This window comes from Dendrobates tinctorius, unplaced genomic scaffold (genome assembly GCF_039654945.1).
Source record: "Dendrobates tinctorius isolate UK_male_01 unplaced genomic scaffold, ASM3965494v1 ptg000158l, whole genome shotgun sequence".
Lineage (NCBI taxonomy): Eukaryota > Metazoa > Chordata > Amphibia > Anura > Dendrobatidae > Dendrobates > Dendrobates tinctorius.
This window is the reverse complement of record NW_027361825.1, coordinates 24743385-24763616: the sequence shown is the minus strand read 5'-3', so window position 1 is coordinate 24763616 and position 20232 is coordinate 24743385. Positions and strand designations below refer to the sequence as shown.

The 20232-nt window shown below is 51.3% G+C and overlaps 1 protein-coding gene and 1 long non-coding RNA gene across 3 annotated transcripts in view; one reads left to right on the top strand and one right to left on the bottom strand.

The window, feature by feature from the left end:
• The window catches only part of CRX (cone-rod homeobox), a 68172-nt gene extending 58480 nt beyond the window's left edge, over positions 1-9692 (bottom strand). The window contains exon 1 of the mRNA XM_073549131.1: positions 9558-9692. The gene's annotated coding sequence lies outside the window, so the exon portion shown is untranslated. The remainder of the gene's footprint in view (positions 1-9557) is intronic.
• LOC141051975 (uncharacterized) overlaps positions 1-20232 on the top strand; it is a 212860-nt gene that overhangs the window by 143484 nt on the left and 49144 nt on the right. The window lies entirely within an intron of this gene.

The following is a 20232-nucleotide window of genomic DNA, read 5'->3' as shown; positions in this document are numbered from 1 at the left end:
GGCCGAGAGACATTAGTTCCTGTGAGACGCTGGAAGGGTCAGACTCAGGCCAGACAGTAGGCCCAACTAAGACTGATGACCGTACCAACTGGGGGAGCTGGTCGGGGAACGGAACAAACAGGGAGAGGAATGTGGTGACTAGACAGTGTCTGATGACGCAGATGGAGCGCCCAGCCAGGGCTATCGGGGTACTCGGCACCGGGCCCGTTGATCTCAATGGGAGTTGTCACGGAAGCTGTGAACCGTTCCGTGGCCCTGGCACTCCATGGCAAAAAGGGGTGAAAGAACAATGAAACAGAATTGATGAATAGTTCGTGACGCCACCTGTGGTGTTCGGCAAGGGAGATGTTAGCTGACGCTGCATGCAGATCCTCTGGGACTGGTGGTGTGTTGCAGCCAAGATGGTGAAGCTCCCCACAGGTGAAGCTGTAGCCCCAGGGCAGTGTAGATGTAGAGGTAGAGGAGAGGCACAAGCGGAGTAGTAGCTGGTACCCAGATGTAGCAGTGCTGGGTGTGTTGGCGCAAGAATCAATGGAGGACACCAGGGCTTGTAGTTCCAAAGCTTTACTCACAGTCTGTAGTACACACAGGTGCCTGCCTCCGTACTGTGTCCTCCGGGTCAGAGGCTCAATCAACCTCCAGGTCAGATGGAATGCTCCCTTCCAACGCTCCGCCAACATGTACCTCTCTGAACGTCTCCTCTTATAGCGCCTTTAAGTGTGAAGTACTCCCAGTACTGAGTTACACTGGAGTGCCTCCTGACAGATGTTCCCAAGAACTCTACTTGTACGGCAGACAGCTGTAGCCTGCTTTGGGGACTCCTTACTCCTGAATCCCGGCTCACTATCAATGTTGCTGTTGTGCCTGCAAGTCTTAGATGGGAGTAGTGCATTTACAGCCCACTACTCCACCAGTGTCTGCTGCAGAACCATTAGTGTCCATACAACCTCGGGGACCGGGCCCCGGCCTTGCGTTTAGAACTTCTAGGCACGTCCTCTGTTTCATTTTACTCCTTCGTTCCGTACTAATCTCTCCTTCTTATGGAAGATCAGGTTTCAGTTCAACATCTTTCTCCTTCTTTCCGTTCCCGTGCCAGCAGACCCAGGTCACTGAGATCTGCTGCAGCACCTTCCTCCATCCCTCTCCCAGGGATCTTCTGTCCTCACTCTCTCCACTCAACTGACTGACTCACTGACTGACTTTCTAAACCTTCCCACTCTTTTATGTATTCTAAACTCCACCCACCTCCCAGCACGTTTCGTGTTCCAAGCAGGGAGCCACCAAAGGTGCTCTGCTACACTCCAAGCAGGGAGCCGCAATGTGGCTTTGCTGAACTACCGTGTTCTGTGGGATGCGAGTGTTGGAGCATGGTTAGGAGCCTCCAACTCACCTGGATGGTGGGGTACCACACCTCAGGAGGAGGTGCAGTACCTCTGTGGCAACTGAACCCTCAGGGGTGCCACATTCCCCCCCGTTAAACACAGCACGTCCGCGGGTTGCAAGTTAAACAGAGTTAACAATACAGGAACATACAAAATTTTGTAATGCTGGATAAACATGTCTTATACTAAACTTCCTAATATAGGAGGCACGGTTTCTTGAACGTTACAAACAAAATAACTGTCTAAATTTTAAATTATGCTACCTAATTTAAAGTGCTATATAAGCAAACTCAATATCAATTCACATTTGCTAGCAACACATCTCCTTTCTACTATCTTTCACATTTTCCTCTTTCTACTGTCTCTTCTAGACGTAGGATGACAGCCGTGGATACCTTATTCGTCACCTGTACTTTCGATTCTATATTCACATCCTCAGCATCTTTATTCAAAGTTCTGTAAACATTCACTATATCTTTTTCTCAAGATACTTCCATAAAATCTGTCACCAGGATTTTCATCATATACTTTCTAGTTTCTATTCAGGAAATAACATTAAGCATTATCATTAAGTGCAAAAGTAGACACTGGTCCGGCTATCGCGTCTGGAAATGTCCCTATAACGAGGTAGGTCTTCTTTTACGAAGGGAGTCCTATGTAAAACCAAGAGAGAGCACCTAAAGAGGTGCAAACTATATACAATAACAGTTCTGAACCATTCAGCGTTCATGATCTCCACAGTTCAAATGTGAAGGCTGCCAATACAACTGGGCAACACTGGAAAAACAGAACTAAAGCATGATAGCCAAAAAATAGAAAACTGGTACAAAAATAGGAAACAAAGCACAACTGTGCAAATACCCTCCTGGGTAACGAGAGATAAAGTGAAGAGAGTTTTAACTAGTGATTGTCCCCTCCTGGGGTTTCTGGACTGGAACTGCTACTGGATGTGAAGCTTTGGGGGGTCTTCATCTTGTTGCTGGTTGCTTGCCAAACGCATGTATTCTGCCTCCCAAAGGGTGAGATAGGGACTGGTCGGGGTAATGGAAAGGGCCATGGAAATGTCCACCACCTGCGGAGACGGCATATCCGCTACCACCGATGGCACTTCTGCTGCTGTTGGTGACTCAGCCGGCGCTGTCGCTGGTTCCTCGGAATACGATTCTTCAGTGTCCATCGTGACCTCAGCTAGCGGCACTGCAGTCGGGGGTCGCCGGTGGAGGTCAATCGGGCCATTGGTTCCGCTCCTAAAACCAGGGTCAGACCTGGAGCGGTAATCACTGGCGCTCCTAGCTGCGGTTCCGGTACCTGGTAGTGGACAGCGGCAGGCGCAACTCCCGGAGTTGCCGATGGGGTCGATCGCAGCTGGATTCGGGCAGGGACAAGGCCGGTTTCTGCCGGGGCCGTCGGTGGAGGCCTGTGCAATGCGCCTGGTCCAGACGAAGACGCGATCCCGACCCCCCCCATTCTGCTCCGGAACCCTCATATACCTCCTCCGGACGGGGCTCATCCAATGGCAATATCTGCTGTGAGGTGGTGGCGGGCGCTGCAGGGGATGTATCAGTGGTCGTAGCTTCCGCAGGGGCAGCCTGGGGGCGAGTGACTTCTCCTCCCCCCGTTCTTCCGACTTCTTTTCTCTCTCCATCATGGCGTTCTGGCGTTCTTCCTGTCTTGGCTCTTTTCCCGCCACTGGCTTCCGCTCCTCCTTCTTGGGGCGGCGTCTTCTTCCAGCTCCTCCATACCAAGCCAATATACGAACCCCTCGGGGGGTGGGCTAAGTTGCTGTCGCATAGAAGTTTAGCCAGGGGAGGCCCAGGACAGTTCACGCTCTTTTCTTAGGACCACCCATATGATCATGCCCTTTTTCTCCAGGCTGTCGGCCATTTTTAGTATTCATTTCACAGTCTATCAAATTGGGTCTTCTGCACATTCTCAAAAGTTTTAAGTCCAAGAAATCTTAGGCACACAGAACCCGATGGCATCGGGTCTCGTCATCCTGTTCGTGATGCCAGAATGGAGCGCCCAGCCAGGGCTATCGGGGTACTCGGCACCGGGCCCGTTGATCTCAATGGGAGTTGTCACGGAAGCTGTGACCCGGTCCGTGGCCCTGGCGCTCCATGGCAAAAAGGGGTGAAAGAACAATGAAATAGAATTGATGAATAGTTCGTGACGCCACCTGTGGTGTTCGGCAAGGGAGATGTTAGCCGATGCTGCATGCAGATCCTCTGGGACTGGTGGTGTGTTGCAGCCAAGATGGTGAAGCTCCCCACAGGTGAAGCTGTAGCCCCAGGGCAGTGTAGATGTAGGGGTAGAGGAGAGGCACAAGCGGTGTAGTAGCTGGTACCCAGATGTAGCAGTGCTGGGTGTGTTGGCGCAAGAATCAATGGAGTTCACCAGGGCTTGTAGTTCCAAAGCTTTACTCACAGTCTGTAGTACACACAGGTGCCTGCCTCCGTACTGTGTCCTCCGGGTCAGAGGCTCAATCAACCTCCAGGTCAGATGGAATGCTCCCTTCCAACGCTCCGCCAACATGTACCTATCTGAACGTCTCCTCTTATAGCGCCTTTATGTGTGATGTACTCCCAGTACTGAGTTACACTGGAGTGCCTCCTGACAGATGTTCCCAAGAACTCTACTTGTACGGCAGACAGCTGTAGCCTGCTTTGGGGACTCCATACTCCTGAGTCCCGGCTCACTATCAATGTTGCTGTTGTGCCCCCAAGTCTTAGATGGGAGTAGTGCATTTACAGCCCACTACTCCACCAGTGTCTGCTGCAGAACCATTAGTGTCCATACAACCTCGGAGACCGGGCCCCGGCCTTGCGCTTAGAACTTCTAGGCAGGGTTCTCCTCTAACCCACGTCCTCTGTTCCATTTTACTCCTTCGTTCCGTATTAATCTCTCCTTCTCATGGAAGATCAGGTTTCAGTTCAACGTCTTTCTCCTTCTTTCCTTTCCCGTGTCAGCAGACCCAGGTCACTGAGATCTGCTGCAGCACCTCCTTCCTCCATCCCTCTCCTAGGGATCTTCTGTCCTCACTCTCTCCACTCAACTGACTGACTGACTGACTGACTTTCTAAACCTTCCCACTCTTTTATGTATTCTAAACTCCACCCGCCTCCCAGCACCTTTCGTGTTCCAAGCAGGGAGCCACCAAAGGTGCTCTGCTACACTCCAAGCAGGGAGCCGCAATGTGGCTTTGCTGAACTAAAGTGTTGTGTGGGATGCGAGTGTTGGAGCGTGGTTAGGAGCCTGTAACTCACCTGGATGGTGGGGTACCACACCTCAGGAGGAGGTGCAGTACCCCTGTGGCAACTGAACCCTCAGGGGCGCCACACAGACAGACTGTAACTGGAGAACCAAAGATCAGGGCCGATATTCTGACCGCTGTGGGCGGGGGAGGCCTAACGTAGAGATGAGGCTGTATGATAGAAGGAGACGGTTCTCTCGACCTGTGGGGCAAGGTGTAATGAGTGCCCGGTCTCGAGAGCCTGATGTAAGGTTGTGTGTTCAACCCCACAAGTTTGAACAGAGGGGGGAGGTATGTGGTGTAGTGACCACTGTGTCCACTAGGGGGCGCTGTATGGATGTCCCAGGAGAGTGGATGAACGGCAAGATACTGAATGACCATTCTCAAGGTGGGTGGCCTTGAGATGGAGATTTATGTGTGTATTAATCAGCAGTGATACTGCTGAGGTGCTGGTTCAATGTGTCAGGGACTAGTTACCTACAAACCCACCAAGGGGGGGTGTTTAATAACGCTATTGTAAAGTGTATATGTGTGTGTTAAGGACCTGTTATGAGGTCATAGTCATGTGACCCGGTGGGCGTGGCTATGGACCATATAATGTGGCAAGGGTAGGTCACAGCGGTGAATGCTGGGACCCAATTGGTCCAGTGTGGAAGGTCCTGCTGAGATGGAACTTCCTGGCTAACAGCCTGTGAAGTGGCTGTGGTGAATGACTGCACATGTCTGAGAGTTCCCAGGGGAGGGAATGAACGTCTGCAGTAAGCTGAAGCAGCCATGAGGAGACCCGGACGTGGGTGAGATAAATGAGGCTAAGAGAGCCTGTGTGCTGGACATTGTACAACCGGTGTGAACACAGGGTTTACAGAGTGAAGTTATAATGGACACTCTGCTGTTTATATGCTGTTGCATATTGCTTTGGTTTATGATGATAAATAAACCTCATGGACTATACTGCTTTATGAAAACCCGTGCTGGATCTGGTTTTGTGGCGGCTAAGCGAGAAACCTCTAACTTAATGACAGCGCTACCTCACACAGTCCATAGGAGTCCGGTTGCCGATGGCGACGGCATCACCGTATCACGCTGCAGTGTGCCATGAGTTTGCTCTGTAGGCTCTGTGTTAACTCACACACACTGAACTTCTGAAGAGCCAACTGCTCCGCAAGTTGCAAACTCCAAACTGGGACACCCAATCCTCTGCTTCAGAGGTTTTAACAATCAATCTGTGGCAGTAGGCCACATGGAAAACTCGGCCAGGGGAGGAAACGAACCGCCCCGCTACCTTCCTGTAATCCGTTTCAAAATTAAAAACTCATAGCAAGTTTTCCTAAATCTGCCCTGGAGAAATAGCTTGCCCAAGACTACACTTACTTTTATTCTGCATTGCAATCACAGCCACGCCTGTGACTGTAATGCACTCCCACGGCCTCAATACGCTTCTGAGTGCATCCTGAGAGACACATAGCGACCCTCGCAAAGAACCCCGGTCGCTGCCTTATATATCCCCTCTCTGTTCAAACCTGTGGGGTTGAACATTTGTCACCATACAGGGGGCCCGTGACAGGACATCCTCATTTCCCTGTGATTTCCCCGCCCGATGTTCAACGGTAAAATTGATTTTGCAAAGATAGGAACCACTCGGTGATCCGAGCATTCCTCTCCTTGGCATTCCTCATCCAGACCAAGAGTGAACGATCTGTCACCAAGCGAAACGGTCGACCGAGCAAATAATAGCGTAGGGACTCCAAGGCCCACTTAATGGCCAGGCACTCCTCAGCTACACTATAATTTTTCTCGGCTGGGGCGAGTTTCCTACTTAGGTAGGTTACCGGATGCTCCTCTCCGTCCACCTCCTGCGACAGGACTGCTCCAAGACCCACATTAGAGGCATCTGTCTGCACAATGAAGCGTTTGTGGAAGTTGGGGCTAATGAGGACGAGCTGTCCGCACAGCGCCACCTTCATGGATTGGTACGCGCCCTCCACCTGGGGGTTCCACCGAACCATGACCGACTTCTTTCCCTTGAGGAGATCGGTAAGGGGAAAAATTAGGTATAAACCTCCGGTAATACCCAAGGATTCCGAGGAATGCTCTCACCTGTTTGGTGTTAACAGGCCGGGACCAGTTCTGAATAGCCTCGATTTTATTTATTTGGAGATTGATCAGGGTCTGGCTGGCACTTTTCAGCCTGGGGGGCAATCACAAGGCAGTGGCTCTCGTGTTGCGGTGGCCCTCCTTTTCCCTGCTTATCTCTGGCCACTTCATTAAAGCAGCAGAGATAACAGTCTTTAAAAACAGGCTGGTACGTAGATATGGGAACAATAAGGAGCTTGCTGCATAGATATGGGAGCAGAACCACACTTACTCCAGAGATATGGGAGCAGAATCGAGCTTACTCCAGAGATATGGGAGCAGAACTGAGCTTACTCCAGAGATATTGGAGCAGAACTGAGCTTACTCCAGAGATATGGGAGCAGAACTGAGCTTACTCCTGCGATATGGGAGCATAACAGAGCTTACTACAGAAATATGGGAGCAGAACAGAGTTTACTCCAGAGATATGGGAGCAGAACAGAACTTACTCCAGAGATATGGGAGCAGAACCGAGCTTACTCCAGCGATATGGGAGCATAACAGAACTTACTACAGAAATATGGCAGCAGAACAGTTTACTCCAGAGATATGGGAGCAGAACAGAGCTTGCTCAAAAGTTTTGGGAGAAGAACGGAGCTTACTCCAGAGATATGGGAGCAGAACTGATCTTACTATAGAGAAAAGGGAGCAGGACCGAGCTTACTACAGAGATAAGGGAACAGAATCAAGCAAGTTCTCCCCATATATATAGTATGACGGACCCAGTTATCTCCATATATATAGTATAATAGCCCCAGTTCTCCCATATATATAGTAGGATGGCCCCTGTACTCCATATTAAAAATAATACCGTTTATACTCACCTCATCCTGATTCCCGGCACTGCAGCCTCCATTTTCTCTTCCGGTCCGCAGAGCGGCATGAGACAATAATGTCATCACGCTGCCTGGGGGAGCACGCTGAATTCTCAGGAAGCTGCGGTCTGCAGCTTATGAGACAGACTAGGGCTTCCACTAGGAATTTCGGGGTCCCATACTGGCACAATTTTCGGGTTCACTTGAGACTCCGTCCAGGTTCCACACCAGCGCTGCCTCCACCGTCCCACCGCCTACTCTTGGAAAAACTCAAGTTCACCACCACATACTCACCGATCAGATATTAACAGTTCCCATCAAACACCAGATCACATTCATAACCAGCAGATTTTGTTCTGGCCAAAATAATTTTTAAGCTGATACCACGACATGGTAGACTCTTTCGGCCAGTCCCTTCTCTATTCTAAACTATTAAAAATAAATACCGTATTTTTCGCTTTGTAAGACGCACTTTTTTCTCCCCAAATTTGGGGGGAAAATAGGGGTGCGTCTTACAATGCAAATATACCTTTTATTGTGCCACCGCGCTGGGTTCCCCGGGTGCTGCCGCCGCGCTGGGTCCCTGGGGTGCTGCCGCCGCCGCGCTGTGTCCCCCGGTGCCTGCCGCCGGGCTCTGTCCCGTGCTGCGTCGGGGCTCTGCCGTTCCATCCATGCCTGTATGGTGGATTGCTTCCCGGAAAATGGCCGCCGCGCAAGCGCAGATGGACATCTCGGCATTGAAATCTCAGGAGGAGATACTCCATCAGATACTAAGGAGCTCTGTTTATAGTGTCAGTGTTCAGGTAATACAGCGATCACCAGTGATATTATGCACAGGACCGCTGTATATAGTATACAGTGTATAGTGTCAGTGTACAGGTAATACAGTGATCACCAGTAGGGATGAACGAGTACTGAAGTATTCGGACTCGCTATACTCGTACCGAGTATACCCTAATACTCGGGTATTCGGTACGAATAGCGAGTCCAATGAAAGTCAATGGAAAATGCGAGTAATTGTCTGCTGGACAATACAAAGCGGTCTGGGGGCTGAGGAAAAGGCTGAAAAATGTGTAAATGTTAAAAAATGTATGCTGTAAACAAATGTATATAACATGGGGGCACCTGGTCAGGGGCTGCATGATTGTTTTTACACCACTGCTTCACTAGACTGTACAAACACTATCTGAAGTCCTGTGTTTTTTTGCCGGAAGAGCGGGACTCGTACGCCACTTACGCAGTGCCAGTGATATATCAGAAGAGACGTAAGAGCGACTGATGATGGAGGCGATCTTCTGACAGCTAAGTGTGTAAGTGGTGTAAGGAGCGCAATCTGCCCTAGGGACTGTGTTATGGTTAACGCAGGAAGAAGCCACCCATCATCATCATCATCATCATCAAAAGGGATTCACAATTATAAAGCTTGGACTACTGTCCTTGTTGTGCCACTGCCCAATGTGTAGGCATAGATTTAGTATATTCAAAACATTAGCCCTAGGGGCTGTATCATGGTTGAAGAAGGAAGCAAAGCAGGTCTAGCATAGAGGTGGCCGTGCCCATTGTCCATGCATAGCCATAGTGTCTCCAAAAATTAGCCCAAGGGGCTGTATCATAGTTGATGAAGGAAGCAAGACAGGTCTGAAGGGCCAAACAATTATGATGAAGCTAGGACTACTAGCATAGAGGTGGCCGTGCCAGGTGTCCAGGCATAGCAATAGTGTCTCCAAAAATCAGCCCTAGGGGCTGTATCATGGTTGATGAAGGAAGCAAGGCAGGTCTGAAGGGCCAAACAATTATAATAAAGCCAGTACTACTAGCATAGAGGTGGCAGTGCCCAGAGTCCAGGCATAGCCATAGTGTCTCCAAAAATTAGCCCAAGGGGCTGTATCATAGTTGATGAAGGAAGCAAGACAGGTCTGTGTCACGTCACCACTTCCTTCTGCCGTGCCACCGCTCCCTGTGCCCCGTCGGACTCACCAGATTGCAGTTTCCCGGCGCGTCCCCGTCTGTGCCCCTGCTCTGACGACAGCGCTTACTTCCTCCCGGGAGCGCGCTCCCCGCAGCCCTCTCCATGCACTAGCACTTCCTCCTCTCTGAGCCGGTCACTCCACCAGGTCCTCTCTATGGTCAGGAGGACCCTGACCCGGGAGCTCCTCCCCACGCTCCCATATCAGGCCGTCGCTCCCTAGTGACGCTGCCTGATTGTCACTTGCCTTCCCTTGTGATTCTGGCCCCTCTTGCTGGCGTTCGCCGCTGCCGCTTCCTCCACGTCTCGTCTCCTGTCTCACTCTCTCATATATGTTACCTGTTCTCTCCTATGTTCCAGTGTTCCTGCCTTGCCAGCCCACAGCTCCATTCTCCTGTGTTCCTGCCGTTCTACCCTGGTCCAGTCTCATGTGTTCCTGCCGCTCTACCCCGGTCCAGTCTCCTGTGTTCCTGCCGTTCTACCCTGGTCCAGTCTCATGTGTTCCTGCCGCTCTACCCCGGTCCAGTCTCCTGTGTTCCTGCCGTTCTACCCCGGTCCAGTATCCTGTGTTCCTGCCGTTCTACCCCGGTCCAGTCTCTTGCGTTCCTGCCGTTCTACCCCAGTCCAGTCTTCTGTGCTTCTGCCCTAGGTACCAGCTGCTGCGGTAATAGTTTCCTCTGGGCCTGTCCCTAACACTCCCTGTATAGGGGGTGGTCCACCTAGTCCGCTCGCCCAGGGGAGGTTCGTTGCCGTGGTCCAGTGGGTTCACCTTCAGGGTTTCTAACAGTATGATCAGGCCATGAATCCCACTGGTGCCTCAGCAGCCACCCAGAAGGAACTGGCGACTCTACGTGACAACCAGGTCCGCATTATGACTTTCTTAAAGTCTATGGAATCCCGGTTATCGGCACTACAGCCCTCTGATCCCGGAAGTGCCTCTCAGCTGGCCAGTCTCCAGCAGGAACTGGTCCAGCAACGCGATACTCAGGGCCATATTTTAAATTATATGGCCTCGGTGGACAGTCGACTCCTCTCTCTCCAGTCTGCCGCGGCTGCTCCCGCTCAGGCGCTGCTTCTACATCCACCGCCCCGTTTAGTTAAGCCTCCGTGGTATGGCGGAGACCCCCGATTGTGCAGGGAGTTCCTTAACCAGTGCCAATTGCACTTTGAGTTGCTACCTCAGCAATATCCCACGGATCGTGCCAAGGTGGCTTTTATGGTATCCCACTTGGAGGGCGAGGCATTGGCCTGGGTAAACCCCCTCTGGGAGCAAGACGATCCGGTGGTTTCCCAGCTTTCCACGTTCCTCGAGACCTTTCGCAAGGTCTTTGACGAACCGGGACGCCTGGCCTCAACTACGGAGTCCCTCCTTAACCTCCGCCAGGATACTCTCTAGGTGGGCCAATATGCCATTCAGTTTCGCACCCTGGCCTCTGAGCTCGGGTGGAATAACGAGGCTTTGGTGAGAGCATTTTGGTGGGGCTTGTCTGCTCGTATCAAGGACGAGCTGGCGGGTCGGGATACTCCCACGTCCCTGGAGGATCTCATTTCCCTGGCTACTCGCATTGACCTGCGATTCCAGGAGTGCTCCCGCGAGTCTGCCAGGGAGAGAAGACTTCCTCGTGTTTCCCTAGCAACCCGCAGCCCCTCCGGTCCGCAATTTGGCTCTACCTCCGCTGTCCCGGCGTCGGAACCCATGCAGGTAGATCGCCTCAAACCGGCAGAGCAGCGCCGGCAGGAGAGGTTCGACAAGGGACTCTGTCTGTACTGCGGCAGTTCCTCCCATCTTCTGCGCTCCTGTCCAGTGAGGCCGGGAAACGCCTCCGCCTAGGACAGGTAAGAGAGGCCTCCCTAGGTGTTAGTGATACCTCTCTCCCCTTGACCCTTTCTGTCCTATTGAATCTTGGTTCCTCCCGCGTCTTTGAGCTGGCCTATATTGATTCAGGGGCTGCCGGGAATTTCATCCAGCTCGAGGCGGTCAAAAATTTTGCGGATACCTTGGAGTCTCCTCAGCAGTTAGCTTCTGTCGACGGCGCTCCCCTGCGGGAGGTCGTTACCCTGGTCACCGAAGAGGTGGAATTACAAGTCGCAGCCCTACATCGGGAGAAGATAGCCTTCTTGGTATTGCCCTCGCTATCCCACATGCTCCTCTTAGGTCTTCCGTGGTAAAGGACCCATGAGCCCGTCCTCGATTGGCGATCTGGGGACATTCTTCGTTGGGGTCAGTCGTGCCACTCTTCATGTCTTCTTCCCGTTCAGCCAATCAAGTCGCCTAGGATTCCAACGGCGCCCGGGGTTTGCCTTCAGCCTATTGGTCCTTCGTGGACGTTTTCAACAAAAAAGAGGCAGAGTGCCTGCCCCCACATCGTCCTTATGACTGCCCCATCGATTTCGTTCCAGGTTCTACACCACCCCGGGGCCGAATTTATCCCTTGAATCCTCTCGAATCTCAAGCCATGTCTGAGTACGTCCAGGAAAATCTGGCTAGAGGTTTTATCCGGAAGTCTTCCTCACCCGCAGGCGCGGGCTTCTTTTTCGTGAAGAAGAAGGATGGGGCTCTTCGTCCAGGCATCGACTACCGGGGCCTCAATGATATCACTATCAAGAACAATTATGATGAAGCTAGGGCTACTAGCATAGAGGTGGCGGTGCCCAGTGTCCAGACATAGCCATAGTGTCTCCAAAAACTAGCCCAAGGGGCATGATACCATGGTTAATAAAGGAAGGAGGGTCTCACTCTCATCACAAGTGCCTCCGATGGGAAAAATTAATTAACGTAACATTGTTTTTAGCTTATTGACCATGAGGTACATGAGTCAGAAGCAGGTTTTGAAAACATGTGTAAGAAGAAGAAAAGGGGCTTGTGTGGGAAGGGATGGATGTGATCACCAATTTTAAAAATAAAATGTGTTGGGTGACTTTAGGTTGGGATACTGTCGTCTGGAGGGCTTAAATACTGTTGCAAAATCCAGTCCTTGTTAAATTTTATCAGAGTCAGCCTGTCTGCATTCTCTGTTGTCAACTGTGTGCGTTAATCTGTGATGATTGCCCCAGCGGCACTGAAAACATGCTCTGACATCACACTAGCAGCAGGGCAAGCCAGCACCTCCAAGGCATAGGAGAGATCGGGCCAACTATGCAGCTTGGATACCCAGTAAATAAACGGTACAGAAGCGTCAGGAAGGACGCAGGTATGGTCACTTAGATAGTCGTTGACCATCTTGTTCAACTTCTCCCTCCTTGACATTGCTACTGTTCCAGCTAGTCCTTGGTGTTGAGCCGGTTTATTGAAAATAGCCCAATTTGTGGACATTTTACCACCACCTCTTTTGGACCTGCTTGGTGTATCTCTCCCCATTAATGCATGCTGTTGTATAGAGCTGGTATGTCTGCTAGCAGTGGTGTCTGAGGATGCTGTTGCCATCAAATGATTGACAATGGCCTTCTTGAAGGATTCCATTGTGAAACCCCTTGGTGACTGCAACAGTAGCGAAGGAAATTTGTCCTTGTACCGTGGGTCTAGAAAGGTAGCCAACCAGTATAGGTTGCTATTGAAAATATGGATTACGCGAGGGTCTTGGCACAGACAGTCAGATATGAAGTGTGCCATGTGTGCCAAGCTGCAAAGAGGCAAATGTTCTGTGACCCCTGAAGGAGGAATAATACCCATCCTCTCCTCACACTGACTCTCCTCCTCCACCTCCTCCTCTTCAGCCCACCCATGCTGGACAGACATGAAGCTGGGGTTGGGATTTCCCTCTGTAGCATGAGGTGTCACCTCGGTAACACTGAAAAAGAAGTCCTCTCCCTCCTCATTTTCATCATCATCTTCATCCCCCAATGTTACCTGATCATATCGGCTGGACTGGGTAGGATCACCCGTTGTGAAATCTTGCTCCATACCCAGCTGCTGGGCATGCAAAGATTCAATTTTTTGATTCTGCAGCGATTTTTTTCAGCAGACATAGCATAGGGATGGGTACGGTGATAATAGCCTTATCACCGCTCACAAGCTTGGTGCAGTACTCAAAGTTATCAAGCACCTCACAAATATCAGCGATCCACACCCACTCGACAGTTGTTATGTGTCTTGGCTGAGTCTCAGTGTGACGGGCATGTTTAAGCTGGTATTCAGAAAGTGCCCTCTGCTGCTCACTAACCCTTGCCAGCATATTATATGTTGAGTTCCACCGTGTTAGCAGGTTGTAAATAAGTCTGTGGTTTGGCAAATTAAATTGCTTTTGAAGCCCTGCAAGACTGGCAACAGCGGTTGAGGAGTGGCGGAAATGGGCACAAATACGGCGCACCTTCTCAAGTAGGTATGGCAAGTCAGGGTATGTTTTTATAAATTTCTGCACCACCAGGTTCAGAACATGAGCCATGCATGGCACGTGTACCAGCTTCCCAAGCTTTAAAGCCGCCACCAGGTTACGCCCATTGTCACAGACAACCAGGTTGGAGTTGCAGTGGGGAGAGCCACTGATCTGTCTGTTGTTTTATTCCTTGCCACAGCTCTGCTGCAGTGTGTGGTGTTTCACCTAAGCAGATCAGCTTCAGCAGAGCGTTTTGCCGCTTTGCCGATGCGCTGCTGCACAGCTCCCAACTTGGGAGTGATGTGGGGGGTAATTCAGCATAGGATGATGAGGCGGAGGAGGAGGAAGTGGGGAGACTGGACGTATATGATGAGGCGGAAACTCTGATTGAGGTTGGGCCAGCTATTCGTGGCGTGGGTAGGATATGTGTTGATGGTCCAGTTTGAGACTTTGCCCCACCCTTCACCAGGTTGGGCCAGTGTGCTGTGACAGAGATGTATCGTCCCTGGCCACAAGTACAGTACTTGTCCACGTGTCTGTTGTAAGATGGACTTTACCGGTTACGGCGTTGGTGAGAGCATGCTTTAGATTGTTTAAAACATGCTGGTGTTACGCGGGGATGGCACACCGGGAAAAATAGTGCCAGCTGGGAACCGAGTATCGTGGGGAAGCCACAGCCAAAAGATCACGGAAAGACTGTATTCTCACAAGCCTAAACAGCAACATCTCCACAGCTAGCAACTTGGCAAGGTGCGCGTTCAGTATTTGTGCTTGTGGGTGTGTGGCTTGGTATTTACCCGTCCTTTCATACATCTGTGGCACGGACAATTGGACGCTTTCCTGGGACAAACAAGTGGATGAGCTTGTTGTGGCCTGTGTCTGTGCAACTGCAGCTTGTGAGCAAGAGGTATGATGATCACCTGCTTCCTGCCCAGCAGATTGGAAAGGACGTATCACAGGCGACATGGCAGTGGGTCGACCCGCAGTCGCAGACACTGATTTGGTACCCTGTTGGTCAGCCCACCGACTAGGGTGCTTGGCTGCCATGTGTTTCCGCATACTGGTGGTGCTTTGGTTGCCTTTGTCCTGGCCTCTGCTCAGCTTCCTATGGCAGATGCTACAGATGACAACATTTGGTTCAGAAGGACTAGCGGAAAAAAATTTCCAGACAGCGGCTGAACGCACCCTTGCCTTGACTTGTGGCACAGAGGGATTGCTCTTGGCAACAGTTGACACAGTTCGCACTCTGCTCAAACCAGTAGCCCTTGGTGCCTTTGTTGATGCTACTTATCCACCTACATCCTCTGTGCTGCTGTGCTGGCTATGCGTGCCAACGGCCCAGGTCGGATCGGTGGCCTCATCATCGACCACCTCGTCGTCCATGTCATCCTCCTTCCGTGTTGATATTGGCGACTGGCCAGATAGCAACTGTGTGTCATCATCATCAGCCTCCACCTCTTCACCCGGTATTGCATGTGGCTGAAAGTGGCTTTCTTCTGGACGTGGGGTTTCAAATATTTGGCCATCTTCAACAGACGATACCCCCTCACATTCCTCTTCAATGTCATGCAGTGAGAGGCGAGAGGCAATGTAAGGAAATGGATCAAACAGATCCTCGGCGTGACCAAGGTTGGTGTCAAATGTTTCCTGTGACTCCTTACAGGGTGATGAACTAGGAACAGGGTGAGAATAGGATGACCCTGCGTTATCTGTATGGACAGTAGACTGTTTTCTGTTTTGTCATGGACGATTGGGTGCTGCTAGAACATTTCGTTGAGGCCTTATCAGCCATCCAAGACAGTATATGCTCTTGTTCTTCTGGCTTCCAGGCCTGTTTATGTTGCAGACCGGGAAATTTCACAAGGAACCTAGATGCATCAACCTTCTTCGATCTCCCAGACTCTGTGCCTTGTTGGGCAACAACGACCCCACATCCACGTCCCTGTCCCTTCACAACAGCTTTTTTAGGAATTTTGGATTTTTCTGCCATAGTTGCAGATGCAGATATTGGGGAACAAGGAGCAGTTAGTGCTTTCTGGAAGGTAGCACTACAGCCTAGTACTGCTTTGTGTTTTACAAACAGCACCGCAGCAGCAGAAAAAATTGCCCTGAGGTTTAAGGTGAGATTACGCACCCCAGTAACCACACAAGACAGCGGTGCTGCCACTAAAAAATTGCCCTGAGGTTTAAGGCAAGAATACGCAGCCCAGACACCACACAAGACAGCGGTGCTGGCTGCGTGTCAGTTGTGCAGTACCGTGTGTGCGTACTATTCGCTGTGATTATGTGAACACAGCACCGCAACAGTACAAAAAAACTGCCCTGAGGTTTAAGGCAAGAATACGCAGCCCAGACACCACACAAGACAGCGGTGCTGGCTGCGTGTCAGTTGTGCAGTACTGTGCATGCTATTCGCTGTGAACACAGCACCGCAACTGCACAAAAAAACTGCTCTGAGGTTTAAGGCAAGAATACGCAGCCCAGACCCCACACAAGACAGCGGTGCTGGCTGCGTGTTAGTTGTGCAGTACCGTGCGTGCTATTCGCTGTGAACACAGCACCGCAACTGCACAAAAAAACTGCCCTGAGGTTTAAGGCAAGAATACGCAGCCCAGACACCACACAAGACAGCGGTGCTGGCTGCGTGTCAGTTGTGCAGTACCGTGCGTGCGTCCTATTCGCTGTGAATACAGCACCGCAACTGCACAAAAAAACTGCCCTGAGGTTTAAGGCAAGAATACGCACCCCAGACACCACACAAGACAGCAGTGCTGACTGCGTGTCAGTTGTGCAGTACCGTGTGTGCGTACTTTTCGCTGTGATTGTGTGAACACAGCACCGCAACAGCACAAAAAAATTGCCCTGAGGTTTAAGGCAAGAATACGCACCCCAGACACCACACAAGACAGCGGTGCTGGCTGCGTGTCAGTTGTGCAGTACCATGTGTGCTATTCGCTGTGAACACAGCACCGCAACTGCACAAAAAACTGCCCTGAGGTTTAAGGCAAGAATACGCAGCCCAGACCCCACACAAGACAGCGGTGCTGGCTGCATGTCAGTTGTGCAGTACCATGTGTGCTATTCGCTGTGAACACAGCACCGCAACTGCACAAAAAACTGCCCTGAGGTTTAAGGCAAGAATACGTAGCCCAGACCCCACACAAGACAGCGGTGTTGGCTGCGTGTCAGTTGTGCAGTACCGTGCGTGCGTCTTATTCGCTGTGAACACAGCACCACAACAGCACAAAAAACTGCTCTGAGGTTTAAGGCAAGAATACGCACCCCAGACACCACACAAGACAGCGGTGCTGGCTGCGTGTCAGTTGTGCAGTACCGTGCATGCTATTCGCTGTGAACACAGCACCGCAACTGCACAAAAAACCTGCCCTGCAGGGGTAAATGTGACCTAAAAAAAAGCTGGGAAAACGGTCACTACTCAGTCCCACCCTGACCTTATACTTTCAGCTCTGAAAAAAGCTTTTGGGTTTCACAGAGGATTTCTGGCTGATTTGAACCAAAAAAACACAACTCTCCCTAGCAGCTGCTCACACTCTCCCTACACTAGCTGTGTTCTGCACGCAATGTGCAGAAAATGGCGGCGGCAGGGCTTAGGACGCTCATAGGAGTAGTAATGCCGCCCACAACCAAGAAGGGTGCGGCATTACTGTGATTGGCAACTGCTGGGCGGGAGAACCGAATAGCGAGGCGAGTAGTGAAATACTCGCTATTTTCCGAGTACCGCAAGTACCGCATTACTCGCCGAGTGACGAGTTCACACAAATATGCTCACTCATCCCTAATCACCAGTGACATTATACACAGGAGGTCTGTATAAAGGGCCTTTTACACATAGCGATATCGCTGGCAATATTGCTAAAGCGTCACCGATTTTGTGACGCAACATGTGACACCTCCAACCAGTTCCCCCCCCCCCGCTGGATATCGCTGATGCTCCTCTTGTGCTCGGAACAGGTCCTCTAGGCAGAGGCCGGCTGGGATACTGTATCCCTTGCCGGGGGCAGACCGGGCAGTGGAAGCTCGTGACATTTGGGATCGCGCCCAGCATGCCATTCCAGCCCCTAAGGAGAGAATGAGGGCATCCGCCGACACACATCGGCGCCCCACTCCAACTTTTGGTCCTGGCGACTTAGTGTGGCTCTCTGCCTGAAATATCAGGCTGCGGTCAACACCATTGTGGGACGCAGGGTGGTGCGTGGCAAAAAGTTTTATTTGGTGGATTGGAAGGCTCAGAGGGGAGGGGGCCCTAGGAGGGGGGGTAATGTAAGGCGTCGGCTTCCTGCAGTGGCAAAGCAGGAATCCAGAGCCTCACGTTCAGCAGTCTCCCATTCTCCATCGACTGCAGAGGAGCTTGCTCAGCAGCCCCGTCGTTCCCGACGTTCTGCTCAGACCAGCTCTGTGGGTCTGGCTGTTGCTGCCACCTCTGGGCCAGCAATAGCGATGCAGGATGCTCAGCAGCAAGCCACTCCAGAGGCTAAGTCCTTCCGTCGCTCCAGTGAGAGATCTCCATTGGAGATCGGGAGTCACATGCATAGGTCCTTCTCCAGATCTGATTGGTCCATCTCAGGGATGTGGAAGCTTCCAGGAAGCTTCCGGAAGGTCCCAGCTATAAAAGGTTCGCATGGCTGCTCGGCCATGTGGGCCGCCCTCCCAGGGCCGTGGGGTACTCGGTACCGGGCCGGTGTCAGGGAGATGTGTCACAGCAGCGGTGACCCGGTTCGTGGCCCTGGGCGCCCAAGTAATGGGGGAAGTTAAATGGTGGTGGAATGTAGCTAAATTAATAGTTTGTGACGCCACCTGTGGTGTTCGGCAAGTGAGGTGTTAAGCCGACGCTGCTTGCCGATCCTCTGGGGCTGGTGGTGTGTTGCAGCCAAGATGGTGAAGCTCCCCACAGGTGAAGCTGTAGCCCCAGGGCAGTGTAGATGTGGAATTAGAGGAGAGGCACAATCGCTGTAGAAGCCGGTACCCTGATGTAGCGGTGCCGGGTGCGTTGGCACAAGAATGAATGGAGGACAACAGGGCTTGTAGTTCCAAAGCTTTACTCACAGTCTGTAGTACACACAGGTGCCTGCCTCTGTGCCGTGTCCTCCGGGTCAGGGACTCCGTCAACCTCCAGGCAAGATGGAATGCTGCCTTCCAACACTCCGCCAACATGTGCCTTTCTGAACGTCTCCTCTATAGCACCTTTAAGTGTGAAGTACTCCTAGTACTGAGTTACACTGGAGTGCCTCCTGACAGATGTTCTCAAGATCTCTACTTGTACGGCAGACAGCTGTAGCCTGCTTCGGGGACTCCTTACTCCTGAGTCCCGGCTCTCTATCCAAATTGCTGTTGTGCCCCCAAGTCTTAGATGGGAGTAGTGCATTTACAGCCCACTACTCCACCGGTGTCTGCTGCAGGACCATTAGCATCCATACAACCTCCAGGACTGGGCCCCGGCCTTGCGCTTAGAACTTCTAGGCAGGGTTCTCTCCTAACCCACGTCCTCTCTGTTCCCTTTTACTCCTTTGTTCCGTACTAATCTCTCTCTTATGGAAGATCAGGTTTCAGTTCAATGTCTTTCTCCTTCTTTCCTTTCCCGTGCCAGCAGACCCAGGTCACTGAAGTCTGCTGCAGCACCTTCTTCCTCCATCCCTCTCTCCGGGATCTTCTTTCCTCACTCCTCTCTGAGTGACTTCCTCTCTCAGACTGCCCTACTGTCTGACTGACCTGTAATTCTAAACCTTCCCGCTCTTTTATTTATTCTCAACTCCACCCGTCTCCCAGCACATTTAGTGTTTCAAGCAGGGAACCACCAAAGGTGCTCTGCTACTCTCCAAGCAAAGAGCCGCAATGTGGCTTTGCTGAACTACTCTGTTGTGTGGGATGCAGATGTTGGAGTGTGGTCAGGAGCCTCCAACTTACCTGGATGGTGGGGCACCACACCTCAGGAGGAGGTGCAGTACCTCTGTGGCGACTGAGCCTCAGGGGCGCCACATACCCCCCGTTAAACACAGCATGTCCGCGGGCTGCAAAGCAAACAAAATTGACAACACAGGAACATGCAAAATTTTTGTAATGCTAAGCAAACATTTCTTATACTAAACTTCCCAATGTCGGAGGCACTCATTCTTGAACGTTGCAAACAATTCTTAATTAACTATCTAAAATCTTAAGTCAAAAGTGCAATTTTTAATACAATACGTAATTCAAAGTGCTATTGTCTGTTACTCACTATCACTTCAGTATTCTTCATCAATACATTTCTTTCCATCTTTAGTGCACATTTTATACTTTCTTTTAACTCTGAGTGACAACCGTGTTGCCTGGTTCATCATCTACATTTTCAATTCTTTATTCAAATCTCTCAGCTCTG